This window comes from Opisthocomus hoazin, chromosome 16, assembly GCF_030867145.1.
Source record: "Opisthocomus hoazin isolate bOpiHoa1 chromosome 16, bOpiHoa1.hap1, whole genome shotgun sequence".
Lineage (NCBI taxonomy): Eukaryota > Metazoa > Chordata > Aves > Opisthocomiformes > Opisthocomidae > Opisthocomus > Opisthocomus hoazin.
Genome location: NC_134429.1, coordinates 19179873 through 19200249, shown reverse-complemented (window position 1 = coordinate 19200249; position 20377 = coordinate 19179873).

Sequence of the window (20377 nt, the reverse complement as noted above, 5' to 3'; positions counted from 1 at the left end):
CTCTTGACCCCTGTCATGCAGAACATCCAGATATTGATGTCAGTAAAAGTTGAGAGCTCATTATTCGTTAACTACAAAAACTGTTTCACGCCCGAGACAACTTTGTTGTAATCAGCTGGTTTTATGAGATTGAAGAGTCATGAAACTGAAAAATAGAGATGTTTATCTTAAACCCTGACAGAGGACTTTACATCTGGGTTCTGCTTTTGGTTTTTTCTGTTTGAGGCAGTTGACTTCTGTGTGTTTTAGCTCTTCCCTGTCTGTATTCCAGCAGATGGATGGGGTGGACTAGCCTCTGAGAGAAAGGAGGGAAAAAGAGTGCGCTCCCTTAGGCTCGTAATTCTGCAGCATACAGGGAAGCTGCTCTGAAAATGCATTCCCTTTGATCTGCCGGGAGCAGGACGCTTGACTAAACCGGAGGGGAAGAAAAAAAGTAATCTGTGGAACTCATTGCTACGAGGTGCTGCGGGAAGGACAGGAGACTCCTCGCACACAGTGGACACGCCTGAGACTGTGCATGGCTCTCTGATCTTCTTGTCGCTAGATGGCAATAAATGCAAAGCCTCTGAAACCCCTTAGCCGGGAATGTAGCAGCCAGCTGGATCTTTATGGCAGTATTTTAAGGAAAGGTTACGCCCACATTTAAAAATCGGTTAATCTTGCTAGAGAACTGTTGGCATTCTGAGAACTGTGTTGAAATCCTGTAGAAACATGTGGTTAGCACATTTTTATAGTTCTGTTTTCTAAACCACATGTTAACAGGAGGCAACTTTGATCAAAAAAATTAAAAAGATGTTCCATCCTTTTCGTGCTTTAAATAGGCTGCAGTTGCTTTTACCCAAGACCAGTAGGACTCTTTCTTTCAGCCTATTGTCAGGATTTCAGTGAGGAGGAGGATGGCTAGCCATGAGCCTCAGAATCTCACCAAGCCAGAGCAGATTGAGTGTTGATTCTGGCTTACAGGTTTGGAGAGTGCATCTAGGTGTTGCTAAAACACCAATACACATTCCCTGCAGAGATGCCTTGAGCAGAGGCTGGGGCCTGAGAGGATTAGCAACTTTGAAGTCAGGTCCGTGTCTTTTTTTTCCTCAGTCACACTGGTTTTAAGAGCCTTTATGCCAGCATTGTTGTGTTCTGTCAGTCCTACGGCTTCTCTTACTGGTTCTTAGTCCAAGCTTGCTGGTTTTTGTCTAGGGAAAAATGGTAATCTGTTTGCACGTTTCCAGGAGATTGCTGGCTGCTGAGCAGTTGGAATGCCTTTGGAATTACACTGAGCAAAAGACTTTATGAAAGACAGCAGTAGCATGTCCTGCTCGTTTATCGGTGCTGTACCTCTCATGCCAGTTTTGAGGTTTATTCTTCCTTGATTTTCTTTTTGTCTTACTGAGTCCTGTAACTTGCATCTTTGTTCTCTGTTGTAGTCTCTGAATTTCGAACCTGCCCAAGGGTATGTTATCCATTTTTCTCCATTAGGGCTTAGGTTGGTCTTATCTTTCTGTACTTTGACATGAAACCTCTTGTGCTCTTGGGGAGCATCAGGATGGGGCTGGAGATCACAAACTTGTCCGTTGTGCTCACGTCTGCTGGGGTCATGGAGGCAGAGAGCTTTGTATGCCATTTCCCTGGATCAGCAGCACCACCTTGCTTTCTAACTTGTTTTTACATTGGGCTAGGAACTAGAAAGAATTATTGAAACAGAGGGAATTGCAAAGTATAATCATTGAGTACCTTGTGATGTTCCAGTGCAAGTGAACTCTTGTATCATGGCAATGGTTGTGTTGTATTAAGGTACTGGTGAATTGCCTGTCTCCGCAAAGTAGCTTATTAGATGGTATGTTCTCTGAGTAGTAGTCCAGTCCTCTAAATTGTAGTCTGCCAAGAGTAGTCATTACTGGTGCATCTATTGGACATAACTACACAAGCATGTATCAAAGTCTGGAACTACTGTGTAATTTCCAGAAGCGTCTGTAACCACCCGTGGCAGTTACTGCTAGTCTTAGTCACATAAAAGCTGTATTCCTCTTTGCTGAAGAACCTCACAGCGTGTCTCAGGATTTGTATTTTCTTTGTGGCAGATACTGCAAAGACTCTGTCTTACGAGGCACTAATCAGATAATGGCTTTTACTCTCTTGACCACAGGATTGGAGAATCAGATAGACAAAAGCTGCACCTATTTTTCTGTAGGGGGAGCACGAGCACGTAAGATGCTCTTCGCAAAGCTTGATTATGAGTTGCTGTTCTTCTCCAGAATATGTGCATACCGACCTACCTGCACACTTAACAAATGCACATGTGTGTGTGTGTAGCTGTGGTAGCAAAATAAAAAAGGGGGGGGGGACAGGCTGCAGACGGAAGAGGTTTGACTTTATAATTTTCAAAATATGTAAGATGAAGATTTCTCCACTGTCTCCTTATTACTCTGCTGTTCTGAGAGGAAATGGTTGAAAGTCAGCAGGAGGTTGCTAGAGTAGTTTGTGCTCTATTACAGAGTCTGGAGGTATCCAGTGGGGATGGTGATTTTGATGTTTGAAACTGCCTGACAGTCACTGATCTGGGTAGGACCTTCAAAATTGGAATATAAACCCAATTGCACTCATGCTCACATCCCTAATTCGTGCATTGTGCGCCCTTCGATACAGCTAGCAAGCTCAGTTGCTGAGCAGAACATCAAGCTTGGTGGCTTTATCGCAGCGATCAGGTTTGTGCTGAAATGAGTTGGCTCTAAAATAGGGAGTCGGCTGACTGAGAAGGGACAAAAGTTCTGGATTTTGTTTCTCTTGGCCAAAGCATCACGTTGCAAACTCGGAGCATGTTCTCCCTTTTGGAAAGGTCAAAACCCAACAACGTGGTGGTAGTGAGCTTCAGACATAGATGTGGCAGAAACACTGTTTCTCTCTAATGCTAGCAAATAATGGTTGCTGGCAAACCTGAGATTTTTAGTTGTCTACGTGACCTGGATAGCAATGTTCCTTACTAGGGTAGGGATTACATTCATTTTTAGGAGTCTTCTCCAGAAAACGCTTTGTTCAATTTCATCAGTATGGATTCTTGAAGTTTTTCAGAGGCATCTGGGCATAAAATAATAGTTCTTTCATGCACACAGATGAATCCAATGTAACTTACAAATAGTTTCCAGCTGAGAATCAGGCCTGATTGTATATGGAAAGGGAGCAATGAGAGAAGAACTGCTTGCTGCAGCTTTTCCTCAACTACTGTGTTGTCTAAGACAATCCAAGGTAGGTTTGCTTGGCGCAGCGGTGGAGAAGCCTGCATCAACTGCCTGTGCTTTGCATAGCTGGACAGTTGCTTAGTGGTCCACAGTGGCAGAGAAGAGGTGTTGGCAACAACAAGAGATTTTTAGAAATAATGCTGAAGCAGGAGATCCGTGGTACTGATGGGGAGTAGCAAATGCATTTCAATCACCTTTTTGTAAAGCTAGGAGTGACACCTCAGCGTGGTTGCTATTGCAGTGCGAATGAAGAAGCCAAGAAGGTTGGTCCCTTTGGTAACAAGGACTGAACCCCAAACGGGTGAGCAGTCGAAGCAGCTTCGCGCTTTGGCTTAATCTCTTCATGCACGACCATAGCAGCTGTGATGGTCTGGGGTCTACGGGTGAGATTTTAGCTCTACATGGCAGCTGTTTGCTCCAGTTCTCCGCAGGGACAGGCTTCTCCGTTGTTGTCTGCTGTAGTTTTGGCTCACTTCAGATTAATTCTGTTCAACTTTGAGTTTGTCATAGGAAAAGGGGAAGTCCAGCAGTCAATACAAGATGTTCCTTTCCTTTGGAAATCTTGCGCTTACCGTACAACGCATGTTGGATAGTCTGCGAGCTGTTAAAGCAGCCCTGAGGTCATGCAGACAGCGAGTCTGAGCTCGTGGATGCCCTCCCCATGCTGTCCTTGGCACAGGCAGAAGCACAGTTTGCTGGCTGCCCAGGAAGGACTCATGTGGAGAGGAAATGGAGTGGAATGTAATGATGGCTCCTCCGGCTGCCGCTCGTGAGACCAGACCCGAAGCTGATTCAAACCAGGAGCTGCGCAGGTTGTGATGGGACCGAGGACTTCAGAGGAAAACACTGGTCTGAATGGCGGCTGTTTGGAGACACGCAAAACGTTTGGGTATCCTTAAATCCTACAGCACGGAGAGCCTGGAAAAAATTAATGTTGGTATTGCCAAGACAGTCAGATTTTGTTAGGCTGGTGGACTGTCACCTGGAAAGGGCCCAGACCAAAAGTTTGTTCAGGGTTTTCGACTGATTTCACGGGAGCAGGCACGTGCGTCTTGAAGTGCCGAGGACAGGCTGTGGGGTGCTCCGTAACCCTGGCCGCACGCAGCTGTAGCAGCAAATGCAGAGAGAGAGGTGCTTTGTGTTGCTGTTGTATCGGCTCCTGATAGGTAGTGTGCTGAAGAACCTGGGTTTTTGGAGCGTGGCGTTTTTTGGTGGTGTTTTGGCGTTTGGGGTTTTTTGGGGGTTTTTTTGGGGGGTGGAGGAGTGTGTGTTTGGGTTTTGTGGTGGGCTTTTTTTGTTGCTGTGAGGCTTTTTGGTTTGTGGGTTTTTTGTGTGTAGGGTTTTTTTTGGGTTGTTTTTATTTTTTTTTTCACTGGAGGGAGAGGGCAGGGGTGATGCCTTCTCCTTTGCTGCGGGAGGATTTCTCTGCATGCCCTAACTGGCACCAGAAGTCTGAGTTCTTTTCATGTCTGTATTGGGGGAGCTGTTGTTCTTTTTTCAGTTACTAAACTGAAGACCAATCTCAGAAGGAGTACCTGTTAGCCCGTATCAGGGACTGTTTATGAGCATCTGGTGTACAAAACACACCTTGCAGAGGGTTAATGGGACCTTGCTCCTTCTGTTACCTGACTACCCCTGAGCAGAAACAACGTCTACCTTTACTCTGGTGAGCTAATACCCGTATTAAATGGGATACTTTTATATGAAAAAAATCAAAATGTTCCCTAGGATAAGTTGGTGTATGTACATTGGCTGCAGTAGCTCTGACTTGGTCCTTCTCAAAATACGAAGCTGGCTCTACTTCGGTGGGTGTGAACCCTAGCCCATGTATTCCAAAATTAATAAACTATGCTTGTTTACACTAGCTGAAAATCTGGCTGAAGGGATCTTACTGATCTTGCAAACAGCACCTGTGGAGAACTGAAATGGCATCTTTTCTTTTCACCATTCATGCTGTTCTGCTGTTGGCGTTTCTGTTCTGACTGTGAAAACATCCTGGTCTGGGTTCGCTTGGGCTGAGCCTGGTCGCTCACTCTCCAAAAATAACAGCGCTCTGTACTTAACCTGGAGCGCTGCATTTGCAGAACTGAAATGGTTTTGAAAAGTGGGATTTGCATTTCCTACTGATTTTTTTTTAAATAAAAAAAAAAATCTGTAACTGTAGCTCTTGTAGACATCTGAGCTAGCTTTAAGCAAACAGGGTGTGCTGGCTTTCCTGTGGAGGTGTCCGTTCTTGCTTGCTTTTCCCTGTAAGACAGAGGAACAAAACGAAAACAAGGAGTTCTGTGGGTCAGAGAGTTTAAGACGACCATCTGATATGTCACTCTTGTGCCATTTCCCTAAGATAAGACTGAATTTTTTAGTCTTGCTCACTGCCTGGGCACTAATACATCCTCCCTCAGTTACGCTAGTTACAAAGCTTGTAAGAACTACAGAACTGTGAGACTTGTCCCCTGCTCTCAAATATAGCTGGAATTGGCTGTTGAGTTTCAAAATACTGGGGAGGAGGAGGAGGTGGACTGGGCAGTGGGCTCATATGACTGTGTGTGCCTTGTTTGCTTAGGAAATGTGGCTAAAATTTTGTTTAAAGTAGAAGAATAGCATGAAATATTGGTAAAAATGAGCTTTTTTCACTTGTTCAATAAACAAGACTTGGTGCTGATCAGGCAGGCCTCGTGCTGAGGGAGTGTCATGGCCTTTGGTGTGTCTAGGTCTGGAGAAAACGCTCCCGGAGCCGCTCGGCAGCAGCAGGCACTCAGAGTCCCACAGCCGCTTGCAAAGCGATGGTTGTTAAGACAAGGATGGGGAGGCCTGGGCAAGGAGTTCAGCACGTCAGGTAAAAAATCAATAGCTTGGAATTTGTCAGGTTTATTTTAAGGGAATTAACATTTCATGGCAGGATGCTTCTGGCTGAGCTTTATCACCAGCCAGCGAGGAACCGGTTAAACTTGAAGAATAAGCAGTCATAGAAGAAGGTGCCAAAGGAAAAAAAAAAGAAGAAACTACAGCAGTTATAGTCAGCAGTGTGACCATGTGTAAACAGCACCGTGTTACTCACCAGCTCCGTTCCCTGGGTACTTTTGAGTCAGAGCTGCTTCCTCTGCCGACAAAGGGTTTTGCTGCTGTCAGCACCGAGGCAGCTGGTTCATGGTGGCCCAGCCAGCTGGCATCTGCTCAGCGGCAGCATCAGCAGGTATGTCCTGCAGGCAGCATCGGTGACTGGTCACCCAGGCTTAGCAGGCCTTGGTTTGGCTTCCCTGGCTGTTCATATTGCTTCAGTTACTGTCCAGAAGAAGCTGCTCCAGGTGATCTTTTCTGGTTGCTTCCCCTAGGTCTGAACGGGCGTCCTCCAGAGAGCCCTCAGTGCCCAATTTCCCTGTCTTTGTGAGGTGGGAGAACGGCTTGTATCGTTATTGGCATCCTGCCGTCCGTGAGGACTTCTGCTGTAGGCCCACCGGAAGGTAGGACAGAGCTAAACGTGTCCTGCTTTCTGATAACATCACCCACCCCTTGGGGAAGGGAAGAGGATCGTAGCCCTTGGAAAGACAGGAAGGGCTTTCCCTCGCAAGTAATTTATGCAAAAACCTGGGACTGTGAAAAGAAAGCGGAAAATAGTCCTGACTTTCGCGTCTTGGGTGCAACACCTTCTCCTTGAGTGCTGAAATGGGGCTGGGGAGCGGAAAGGAGAGCAAATAACAATACACAGGTGTAGCTTTCAGGGTAGGGACAGCTGCTGCTGGAGTAGCGCTGCCAGGCTGAAGTAACTTGCGCGTTTCTGGTGGAGGAACGTGCGTTACCGCATGTGGTATCATGGGGCGGATCCCCAGCTGGAGTGGGAACTCTAAAGGAGCTTCACTGGTTTTTGGGTCGGTGGTTTTTTTTTTCCATTCTTGAGATAGTTTCGGCTACCCGAGCGTCCACAGGCTGTTGAGGGGGATGCCAGGTGCCATGGCTCTGCCGAGCTTGTGCTGTTGTGCACAGCGGTGAGAAGCTGGACTGGGAGAGAGCCCGTAAACTGGGCACTGGTACGAACCAGCTCCAGGCAAAGCTTCCTCCTGTGTGCCTGCCTGGGAATTAGCGTTGGCACTCAGGCTTCAGGTGTATGCTTGGAGAGAGGAGCGAGATCTGCTCTGCTGAGCCAAGGGGAAGTTGTCCTCCTCCATTCTAAAGGGCTGTTGCAAAAAGCCTAAGACCAACAAGGGGAAAGCCAGGTTGCTTGCTGCGCATTCCAGCCTGGAGTAGGTTAAAATCAGGTTAGACGTGCTCATAACTTCGGCTGGATCCTGCTGAGCGATGATGTCTGTCCCTTGATATGGCTCAGTGTGTCCCTGGGTCCGGTAAGCTGCACTAGTAACCCCATATCAGAAATTTTTGGGCCAGGTTGACCCCAGGTAACCCCATGGTGACCTGTAGTAACCCCATATCAGAAATTTTTGGGCAAGTTTGACCCCAGGTAACCCCATGGTGACCTCTAGTAACCCCATATCAGAAATTTTTGGGCTAGGTTGACCCCAGGTAACCCCATGGTGACCCCAGGTAACCCGATATCAGAAATTTTTGGGCAAGTTTGACCCCAGGTAACCCCATGGTGACCCCAGGTAACCCGATATCAGAAATTTTTGGGCAAGTTTGACCCCAGGTAACCCCATGGTGACCCCAGATAACCCCATGGTGACCTCTAGTAACCCCATATCAGAAATTTTTGGGCAAGGTTGACCCCAGATAACGCCATGGTGACCCCAGGTAACCCCATATCAGAAATTTTTGGGCAAGGTTGACCCCAGGTAACCCCATGGTGACCCCAGGTAACCCCATGGTGACCTGTAGTAACCCCATATCAGAAATTGTTGGGCTAGGTTGACCCCAGGTAACCCCATGGTGACCCCAGGTAACCCCATGGTGACCCCAGGTAACCCCATATCAGAAATTTTTGGGCAAGTTTGACCCCAGGTAACCCCATGGTGACCTCTAGTAACCCCATGGTGACCTGTAGTAACCCCATATCAGAAATTTTTGGGCAAGTTTGACCCCAGGTAACCCCATGGTGACCTGTAGTAACCCCATATCACAAATTTTTGGGCAAGTTTGACCCCAGGTAACCCCATGGTGACCCCAGGTATCCCCATATCAGAAATTTTTGGGCTAGGTTGACCCCAGGTAACCCCATGGTGACCCCAGGTAACCCCATGGTGACCTCTAGTAACCCCATATCAGAAATTTTTGGGCTAGGTTGACCCCAGGTAACCCCATGGTGACCCCAGGTAACCCCATGGTGACCTCTAGTAACCCCATATCAGAAATTTTTGGGCTAGGTTGACCCCAGGTAACCCCATGGTGACCCCAGGTAACCCCATATCAGAAATTTTTTGGCAAGTTTGACCCCAGGTAACCCCATGGTGACCTCTAGTAACCCCATATCAGAAATTTTTGGGCTAGGTTGACCCCAGGTAACCCCATGGTGACCCCAGGTAACCCCATGGTGACCTCTAGTAACCCCATATCAGAAATTTTTGGGCTAGGTTGACCCCAGGTAACCCCATGGTGACCCCAGGTAACCCCATATCAGAAATTTTTTGGCAAGTTTGACCCCAGGTAACCCCATGGTGACCTCTAGTAACCCCATGGTGACCTCTAGTAACCCCATATCAGAAATTTTTTGGCAAGTTTGACCCCAGGTAACCCCATGGTGACCTCTAGTAACCCCATGGTGACCTCTAGTAACCCCATATCAGAAATTTTTTGGCAAGTTTGACCCCAGGTAACCCCATGGTGACCTCTAGTAACCCCATGGTGACCTCTAGTAACCCCATATCAGAAATTTTTGGGCAAGTTTGACCCCAGGTAACCCCATGGTGACCTGTAGTAACCCCATATCACAAATTTTTGGGCTAGGTTGACCCCAGGTAACCCCATGGTGACCCCAGGTAACCCCATGGTGACCCCAGGTAACCCCATGGTGACCTGTAGTAACCCCATATCAGAAATTGTTGGGCTAGGTTGACCCCAGGTAACCCCATGGTGACCCCAGGTAACCCCATGGTGACCCCAGGTAACCCCATGGTGACCTGTAGTAACCCCATATCACAAATTTTTGGGCAAGGTTGACCCCAGGTAACCCCATGGTGACCCCAGGTAACCCCATGGTGACCTGTAGTAACCCCATATCAGAAATTTTTGGGCAAGGTTGACCCCAGGTAACCCCATGGTGACCCCAGGTAACCCCATATCAGAAATTTTTGGGCTAGGTTGGCCCCAGGTAACCCCATGGTGACCCCAGGTAACCCCATATCAGAAATTGTTGGGCTAGGTTGACCCCAGGTAACCCCATGGTGACCCCAGGTAACCCCATGGTGACCTGTAGTAACCCCATATCAGAAATTTTTGGGCTAGGTTGACCCCAGGTAACCCCATGGCGACCTCTAGTAACCCCATATCAGAAATTTTTGGGCAAGGTTGACCCCAGGTAACCCCATGGTGACCTCTAGTAACCCCATATCAGAAATTTTTGGGCTAGGTTGACCCCAGGTAACCCCATGGTGACCTCTAGTAACCCCATGGTGACCTCTAGTAACCCCATATCAGAAATTTTTGGGCTAGGTTGACCCCAGGTAACCCCATGGTGACCCCAGGTAACCCCATGGTGACCTGTAGTAACCCCATATCAGAAATTTTTGGGCTAGGTTGACCCCAGGTAACCCCATGGTGACCTCTAGTAACCCCATATCAGAAATTTTTGGGCTAGGTTGACCCCAGGTAACCCCATGGTGACCTGTAGTAACCCCATATCACAAATTTTTGGGCTAGGTTGACCCCAGGTAACCCCATGGTGACCCCAGGTAACCCCATGGTGACCTGCAGTAACCCCATATCAGAAATTTTTGGGCAAGTTTGACCCCAGGTAACCCCATTGTGACCTCTAGTAACCCCATATCAGAAATTTTTGGGCTAGGTTGACCCCAGGTAACCCCATGGTGACCTCTAGTAACCCCATGGTGAACTCTAGTAACCCCATATCAGAAATTTTTGGGCTAGGTTGACCCCAGGTAACCCCATGGTGACCCCAGGTAACCCCATATCAGAAATTTTTTGGCAAGTTTGACCCCAGGTAACCCCATGGTGACCTCTAGTAACACCATGGTGACCTCTAGTAACCCCATATCAGAAATTTTTGGGCAAGTTTGACCCCAGGTAACCCCATGGTGACCCCAGGTAACCCCATGGTGACCTGTAGTAACCCCATAGCAGAAATTTTTGGGCTAGGTTGACCCCAGGTAACCCCATGGTGACCTCTAGTAACCCCATATCAGAAATTTTTGGGCAAGGTTGACCCCAGGTAACCCCATGGTGACCCCAGGTAACCCCATATCAGAAATTTTTGGGCAAGTTTGACCCCAGGTAACCCCATGGTGACCTGTAGTAACCCCATATCACAAATTTTTGGGCTAGGTTGACCCCAGGTAACCCCATGGTGACCCCAGGTAACCCCATGGTGACCTGCAGTAACCCCATATCAGAAATTTTTGGGCAAGTTTGACCCCAGGTAACCCCATTGTGACCTCTAGTAACCCCATATCAGAAATTTTTGGGCTAGGTTGACCCCAGGTAACCCCATGGTGACCTCTAGTAACCCCATGGTGAACTCTAGTAACCCCATATCAGAAATTTTTGGGCTAGGTTGACCCCAGGTGACCCTTATGGTGACCCCAGGTAACCCCATGGTGACCTCTAGTAACCCCATATCAGAAATTTTTGGGCTAGGTTGACCCCAGGTAACCCCATGGTGACCCCAGGTAACCCCATGGTGACCTGTAGTAACCCCATATCACAAATTTTTGGGCAAGGGTGACCCCAGGTAACCCCATGGTGACCCCAGGTAACCCCATGGTGACCTCTAGTAACCCCATATCAGAAATTTTTGGGCTAGGTTGACCCCAGGTAACCCCATGGTGACCCCAGGTAACCCCATATCAGAAATTTTTGGGCTAGGTTGACCCCAGGTAACCCCATGGTGACCCCAGGTAACCCCATATCAGAAATTTTTGGGCTAGGTTGACCCCAGGTAACCCCATGGTGACCCCAGGTAACCCCATGGTGACCTCTAGTAACCCCATATCAGAAATTTTTGGGCTAGGTTGACCCCAGGTAACCCCATGGTGACCCCAGGTAACCCCATATCAGAAATTTTTGGGCTAGGTTGACCCCAGGTAACCCCATGGTGACCCCAGGTAACCCCATGGTGACCTGTAGTAACCCCATATCAGAAATTTTTGGGCAAGTTTGACCCCAGGTAACCCCATGGTGACCTGTAGTAACCCCATATCAGAAATTTTTGGGCTAGGTTGACCCCAGGTAACCCCATGGTGACCCCAGGTAACCCCATATCAGAAATTTTTGGGCAAGTTTGACCCCAGGTAACCCCATGGTGACCTGTAGTAACCCCATATCAGAAATTTTTGGGCTAGGTTGACCCCAGGTAACCCCATGGTGACCCCAGGTAACCCCATATCAGAAATTTTTGGGCTAGGTTGACCCCAGGTAACCCCATGGTGACCTGTAGTAACCCCATATCAGAAATTTTTGGGCTAGGTTGACCCCAGGTAATCCCATGGTGACCCCAGGTAACCCCATGGTGACCTGTAGTAACCCCATATCAGAAATTTTTGGGCTAGGTTGACCCCAGGTAACCCCATGGTGACCCCAGGTAACCCCATGGTGACCTGTAGTAACCCCATATCAGAAATTTTTGGGCTAGGTTGACCCCAGGTAACCCCATGGTGACCCCAGGTAACCCCATGGTGACCTCTAGTAACCCCATATCAGAAATTTTTGGACAGCGATGACCTCTAGTAACCCTGTGTCAGAAATTTTTGGGCAACGTTGACCCCACTCAAGGGCCACTTGGACAGCAGGCAGTTTTTTGCAAGAAAGATGAGGCAGAATTGCGTTCTTTTCAACCGTTTCTTATGAATAGCACTTCTCCAGGGTGCCCTGACTTCAGAATAGCGTTAATTTCTTCATTGATGGCTGGCTACTCTCTGTTGGTGTTTACTTTTCAGGAGGGGCTAAAAAAGCACCTCGGAGCTATTGGTTAATTTCATGGAGAAAGGGATAGTAATGATGCTTATTAGAGTGAGAAATTCTGAGAGACTAGAGAACACTGAGAGGTTCCATGTTATACCAGTAGTTTAACTGGAATTATTGTACAATCTAAGATATAATAAGAAATGAGGAGCCAGGGGCATCTGAGCTCTGACATGTTTCCTCTGTGACGCTTGGCAAGATACTAAAAAATTTCATTTGTCATTTTCCTCTCTTTCTTAAAGGGGATGAAGGTTCTTTTTCTTCTCAGGAGGGTGGTAGAAAGTTAAATTTAGTACTGTAGCATAATACTTAGATCTCTGGATAGCAGGAGCAACGCTGGTTCAAGCAAGTGGGTTTGCATGCAAAAACAGGACACCTGATTTCTAAAGGAGGCAAGGCAAGCGGCACCCTGTTTTCGTTAGCTAAAGCTGTGGTTTCCAGAGTCCCCTTGGACTGATCTAGAGCAAATACACAATTCGCATAGAGTACCCTTAAGTTTGGCCAGGCTCCATGTTTGTGTGTCTAAATTTGGCAATGGGATTATGTTGCATTATGGAAAGCAACCTCCTTTCAGCCCGAGTATTTCTATTTTAAATGAAATGGCCTGCAAACCTGAGGTAAATAACAAAACTCTCTGCAAAGCAACCTCTGAGCACCCTTTTCAGAGCCAACCTATTAATTTTTCCACTCTTTCCCAGTCATTTCTGATCTCAAAATAAGATGCTGTGCCTGGAATCCCACTGCTTAATTATTTTAGGCGGATGCAAGAGATGGGCTGCAATTAGTGTGAGGAGTGGAGTTTCCCTTCAAAAGCTCGTAGTACCAGAACACTGTTCCCATGTACGGAGAGACCGAAAGATGTGGTTTGAGGCACGATGCTGATGGTCAGAAAGGGGACACAAAATGGCATCCCTCAGCTAAAGGTGTCTGCTCCCTGAGTACTCTCAGGACCTTCTGGTTCTTCACACAAACAGAGTGCTGTGTGCTTGTGGCTTAAGCTTTTCCCACGTTAGCGAGGCCCGACCTGCTGCTGCCTGTGTGTGAGGCTGCTGGGGAGCTGCTCTGGAAGAGGCTGGTGCTTTGGTCCTCTCCACTGGCGCTGAATCAGTGCTGTTCGTGGGCGATCACTGCTTTCCAGTTTGGTTCTGGCGTGGAAGCTTGGCAGGGCACCAGTGAGAAAGGCAAACAGAAATGGGGAGTTGGACAATAACAATTATGGTGGCAAAGCCTGTTTACGTATAGTGAATCTTCCTCCTCCTCCTTCGGAGTGCTTTTAGCTTCAGGTCTGGCTGTTCTTCATGTCTGATAAAGGAGAGCAGAAGCACAGGGCTTCTTGCTGACGTATCTTGCAGTCGGGGCCTGAAAACGCCGTGACTTCTGTAACGCCGCCAGCCTCGTGTCGCTGAGTGTCCCACCATCACGTTTTGGCCAGAGGCTCTGCTCGTGTGAGATTCTGGTCGCGCTGTGTTTGCCAGGACGGCGGTGTGGTCAGCCTGCTCGGCGGGCTCGGGGGCATGGGGCTGCGTCGGAGTGCCGGGCAGGAGTTCTGGGCACTGTTCTGCAGCTGCCCTTGGTCCGGTTGCTTCTCCACCTACCTTCCTTCTGTAGGATTAACAGCTTCCAGGGAAGCTGCCTTGAGATCTGGAATGAAAAAGCGTGCAACGTGCAGGCTTCTTTACGGAGGGGCATTGCTGCTCTGAAAGCTGGGACCCAGGTCTGCCTGTCTGGTGCCTTTTTTCCTGGAATTTAGAAAGTGGGTGAGTAACAGCCAGGTGGAATGTCACAGTTCTGAGCTGCTGCCTTCTCTCTCATTTCTTCACACAAACACACGGCCTGAGTAAGTGTTCAAAGTGGTGATTTGATCCCTCAATCATTTCCTCCTGAATCTCAGTGCTGTCTACCATCTGCCAAATTGGACCAGTACTGGGTATCTGTCCCCTCGAGGGGAGCCCAGCGGTTTTGGTGTGGATTTGAAAAAGCTACGATGCTACAGAACCACAGCTCCCACGGGAGTGAGTCAGTCCCATGTCATCGGTTGGACACCTTTGGTCTCGGGCATTGGATATTCAGAAGTGAATTTGAAGGGATCATTTGGCTGTATAGATCTAAAAGTTTCAGGGACACTCAGTTGCAAGGGGTAGTTTGTCAGGAGCCATGAAAAAATCCCCCTGCTTCCCAGCAACACACAGCTGCTGGGTGCTGCTGGGAACCTTAGAGGAAGATAAACAGATGCATATACATGCGTAGAGCCAAGTCTTGAAGTTATGATTAATGGTAACTCCAATTCAGATTTGTGTATTTTTCCATCTTCTCGGGAACTTCATGGTTCATGTAGTGATTGTGAGCTCATACCTGCTTTTTTCTTTCTTTTTTTTTAAATTCTGTGTGTTGAAGACACTACCAGTTCTCAGAATAAACTGATGCATAAGTACATAATATTTTAAACAAAATAAAATTTAAAATGTAATTTTACTGTGGTCTCCTGAAAAGAAGCAGCAGGTAGTAATGACGGTTGTTTGCCCTAGGGAATCAGAATACTGGAAAAATCCGAAAGGCAAGAGGGCTGCAACAAAAACCAGGGTTCTGTCCGAATTATGTCCGAGTTCCATGTGTCACTGCAGCTTTCCAGAGCTGAAAGACAGGAAAGAGGTTTTGTCTGCCCTTCAGTCTGCTGCCTTGTCAGTCTTACGCAGTGCAGAGTGAGTCCTCGCGCGGTGCCAGGGCTCTCCCGGCCCCCCGGGAGGACAGAGGCCGCCCAGTCCGGGCAGCGGGGTGCGACCAGGCTGTCTCTGTCCCGAATTCCGCCGCTGATCTGCTGCGTGAGTTTGGGTGAGTCATTTCCTTTCATGTTGTATGGCTCCCTCCTGCTCCTGCCTGGGCAGACTACGGACTTTGCCTTCGAGAAGCTGCCTGGGCTGTGTATAAAGCCTGCCTGTGTGGAGAGAATAAACACAAGTGTGATGCCCCCAGGAAAAAGACCCTTGCAAACATGAATGAGGAACCAGAAAAAAACATGTAAGTGTTTTTAGGTTGTCTGTTGTTAAAGACATTTTAATTGAAACAATCATGGCAAGCTACTTAAAATTTTGTGTTTTTTCAGCTAAACCCAATTCTCTATTTTTATAGAGAATTGGTGCTCCAGATTTCCCTTTTTACGTGCATTGGTGTGTTTCAAAGATATTAAACTTCAGAGAAAACTGTAATTTACACCTGCTTTGTGGATATCAGTGAGGTGCTTCTTTATGTCTCTGTTTCCGTTCCTGATTTGCTTGCTGTTGTTGTTTTCCCATTTCTCATTGCTCGGTGTTTTTTTAGGGTGAGGACTTGGATTCTGTACGTGCCTTCTCTGTCACAAAGGGATCTGATAGTGGTTGGTGCCTGTGAATATCACGAAATAGAATACTAATTTTGATACTTGATAGCTGAGAACATCCTGGCTACACGTGTGGAATTCTGTTTCTGTGGCTGCCCTAGATGTAAGATGACAGCCCACTGTCACTGTCATCGAATGGCACCACTCCTTTAGCTGCAGTAGGAGGCACTGCTGTGGTGCAGGGGACCGTAGATATAAACCCTGATGAAGATTTGTGAACTAAAAATGAGTTCCAAAGAAAGTAATAGAGGAGATAGAGGCTTGTACTCAAGTGTTCCCTTGATCAGGTACCCTAGACAAAGTCTTTGCCTGCTGAGATGGAGCGGGTTGTGTTTGAATGAAATACCATTAAAAAACCCCCAAACAACCAAAACCCAACAAAACCACCACCTCAGTGAGAACACTGATTTATCTGTTGGGATTTAACCAACGTAACACTTAGCTTAACTGCATCTGATTCAGGTGCTTATTTGGAACAATATGGAATTTGATGCTGCTTCAAAAGAACTCTTTTTACTCTCAGAAATATTTTTTTTACAGGGTTGTGACAGTGATTTTCGTGGGTTATGAGTGACATGATACGTTGTATGAATAGGCAAATCTGTCTGGCAGCAGAAAGCCCATCTGGTGAAGCACAGCTATGTGGGATCTACAGAAAAAAGACAAGGTGAAGAGAAGGAGACTCCATTCTCTTTTCTTTTAATGAAAAGCATAACCAAATTTCACCATTACCTAAAGCTCTCTCGTGGTGGGATTAACGATCTGATGGGTATTTGTGGAACACGAGGTTTTCTTTGGAGGATTCTTAGCAGGTGTAAACTGACATAGGTCCATGGTAGTTACCATAAGCTGGCTGGTTTATACCTGATAAGTATCTGCCTCTGATGAATTTTTGGGCACACAAATCCATTTGGTTTTTCTCCCCGTACTGAACCCACCTTTTTGGATTTCACGTTGTGGAAAAATCACCAAACCACATTTTTATCTTGGAAAAATAACCTTCAGGCTACAGTCTGGAAAAAAAAAAAAAAGAAATCTGTGTTGGTTTCCTGGACAATTTCTCTGTTTTTGTAACTGGTTTCTATTAACGGTTTTGAGATGAATCCCAGGAATCCGAAGCTGACTGCTTTCCAACAAAAAGGGGGTGTTTAAATATAGTGCCATCCAAAGACGCTGGACAACAGGAGCCATGGAGCTGCAGAGACGCCTTACGGCAAAAGATGCAGAGTGCTCTGACCTGCTGCGAGGACAGCAGTGCTGGGAGAACATGCAGGCACACACGTGCCCACCTATTTGTGGATTCAGCAAGAGAGCAGTCTGCTTGGATGCTACAGTTCAGCTCCTCATTTGTGCATCTTGGTCTCTGCTGGGCAAGCTGCAAAGCTCAGTGCATCAAGCAGAAGATCAAAAACCTCGTAAGATTCCGTTTAACTAAATAGCTTGCATACGTGGACATTCACATTGATTAATTATGCTCCAGTGCCTTTGGCACATAGGGAAATAGAGCTTTCCAGCTGGAGATGCAAGACAGAGAAGCTGAGGAGTTGCCAGGAAAGGGCAGCCCCTGGAGAACAGTCACTGTGCCGGGGCAGCCCTCTTGTTTTGCTTCAGGAGTGCTTGGGCATGGCGTAGCTTGGACCATTGCAGTGACCACCACTGTGGGGTGGTTTGGGGGACTTCTCCTTTTCCTTTGCTGGAAACGGGTTGTCCCGGGGGTATCATTAACTGCTGCCATGATCTGTTGTTTGGTACGTGCCTCGAGTAAAAGGTGTCGGAGATCTGCCCCCCTCATACACTGGGCACGTGTATGTGCCTCAGCTCTGGCTTGGGGACTGCATCACGGCAGTGAAAAAGCAGAAAAACATCTGGCCAGACCCTCGACTTGTCATTCTGAATGTGCTCTGCAGATCAGGGGCTTTAGCATTTATGGCTCGGGAACAAACACTGTAATGCTGGGTTAGTAAGAGGTCTGCGGCCTGGTGCTGCGCTGGAATAATGACAGGCTTCACTTGGCAGCCCTGTTATTGTGGTTGGGTTTCAGTTTTGTCCTTTTAGTTCACAGCTCCTGCTGCAAGTTGGATTATTTCAGGCTTGCTTATGGAATTCATTGCAGCTGAAAGATTTATTTTAATGAAAGCTTTGCGACCAAGTGAAGCCTCCCGGGAAGCGCGTACCCTCTGGTAGTTCACATGGCTCTGTGTCGCGTTGCTCTTCTCCATCAGCAGCCAGCTCTGAAGGCTCCCCTGACCACACCAGACCTTTCTGAGAAAGGGGGAGTGAATATGGGTGCGTATTTATCCCTCTGGGCGTTACAGGTCGATCACACTGCTGGCATGATGTGGGTGAGCTGAGCAATTCCCACTAGTAGATAAATGGTGGCAGCTGCGGTACCCCTGCCTTTCTGTCTCTTGCTGTTTCCATGCAAAGCTCCATTTCTGCTTATGTTTTTGGCTTTGCAGGATCCTTCCTACCTTTGCCACTGCATAGCTGTCAATTAGCACTCTACTCCCAAGCTGTGGCATTCCCTGCTGCTTTTAGTTTGAGGAATTATCCTTGCTTCTGCTCCTGGGTGGGTATTTTCTCATTTCCTTTGATCATGGCGGAGTACTGCGGGTCCTGTATTTAAAGAAGATCTGAAGAAGTTGTTGGTAATAAGCATGGAGTGTTGGCAAATGCTGTACATACGGCCTTGTACTGTAGTTTGAGTCTTTGTGTCAACAGAGCATTAATCCTGGCATTCCTTTTTAGTCCATTACGTGTATTTATAGCTGAGAAAATGGGGCGGAAGTGGCCACTTCCTCTCCTGCTTCCCAGGGCTAATGGTTCTCAAAGCTGCGGTGAAAGGATGGAGGGTACCTCTTGGCATCAGACCTTCTTCCCCGTCTGAGACTTGCTCAGTTGCTCTAGACTGGTGGTCTTCAGCTTTATTGGGAGGTCTTTCAGTGCAGCCTGCAGCCGTGGAAAACAAAAATATTAAAATGGAAGAGGTCGGGAAGAGGGAACTTCCTGGCAGACACAGCTTGCCCATTATTGTTTCCCACAAGCCAATTAATCTCGTGACCCCTGCGCTGTCTTTGGGCAGGGCTTTTTCCCACCTGAGGCACCAGCGTTTTGTAGCTGAAATAGGGATGCAGTATCTATTTCATATTGCTGTATATTTGATATCTGAAATAGAGGTGTCTGGGAGCGAGGGAGGAGAAGGGCTAGGGAATGCTGGTCAGGCCAGCCTCTGTGGAGAATCCAGTCAAAAATTCAGCTCCTGACCAGGCAAAGCGTTGACCCAGCTGCCCTTCCAGGATCCCTTTGGGCTAGCAAAGCTGTAGGGAGACAGGGCTGACTAGAGACTGTGTGGAATTAGTGAAGAAAAGGCAAAGATCTGTGAAACAGATCCCTTTGCTCCTCTCAGCGTGAACCCCGGAGAAGCTGTTGCTCTCTCCTTGCAGTGGGTGATTTGCTTTAGGAGCCTTCAGTGGGTTCAGCCTGAACTTGGCTGCTTTCAGTCAGGAAATAGCCGGTTCGTGACAGCAGCAACCACAGCAATCTGCATCCATCCCAGAAGTCATGCAGGGAACAGCCGGTAACCTCTGCGGTGCCAAAGCTAGGAGGCAGAAAGGTGGAAGAGCAACCTGGAATTGCAGCCCGGAAGGTTCTGCCTGCGGTTGGGAGAAACCGAGGGAAGCAGAGGGAGCTGTATGTGCTGTCTGCGCAAAGGGAACGGCTTCTTGCCTCCCGGCCAGACGTTTTGCAGCCTCTGCTGACGCAGCTGAAGAGCAGGCTGTCGGAGTGGAGCCCTTCGCCTGGCTCCCTGGCCTGACAGAGGCGGTGGCAGAGGCGGCAGAGGCGGGCAGCACCTCAGCCTTGGCTTGGTTGTGATGCCCGAGAGCGCGGCAGCGGGTCGTCGGTTTAGGGACGTGGCGCAGCAGGAACCTCTGCTGCACGTAGGTGGTTGTGGGGTTGGACCAAGGCAAGTACCTGAGGCTTGCAGAGCCCAGCCTGTGGCCTTGCGTTGGGGTTACGACTGGGCTGGCCCTGTGAACACGCCGGCGGCTGGCACAGCTCAGCTGGGGAGTGTGGGAACTTGGCCCGTGAGCCACTGTCTGTGTCTCACCGCCCACAAACTGCCCTGCTTCATACGAGCGACAGGGTTGAAGTCTGCGGTGAAGGTTGGTGGGGTTCTTACCTGAAGAGAATTGTAGAACTTTTCAGTAGAAACAAACCAGCACTTGTCTGGATCCGTTTTGGCCAGAAGACCTGCTGGAGTTAGCAGTAGGCTTTTTTAATGGTCAAATTATTTAATAATAATAGCTCTAGTTTCTTGGAATTTCTTTAGAAGTGTCTGGTTCTGTCTGCTGCTGGAGACCGGATCCTGGACTAGATGAAGTTCTGATCTGATTTAGTCTCAATGTTTCCAAAGTTTCCCTTGTTGCAGAGTATCATTGTTTAAATGTTTATTTAGTTTTTTGTTATAATTATGCCACCTTCTGTTTAAATGTTTATTTAGTTTTTTGTTATAATTATGCCACCTGCTTTCCTGAAACACAGCCCCCGCTGGGGTAGAGGAAATCTATCTTCTGGTATACTGGATGGTACAGAAAAATCTCAGAAGGAAGAATTCAAGTGGGGCATTACGTTTATCTCCGTGGTCTGCCATGGCAAGGCTACTGGCTGGTATTTCTAAGCTCTCCTACAAGAG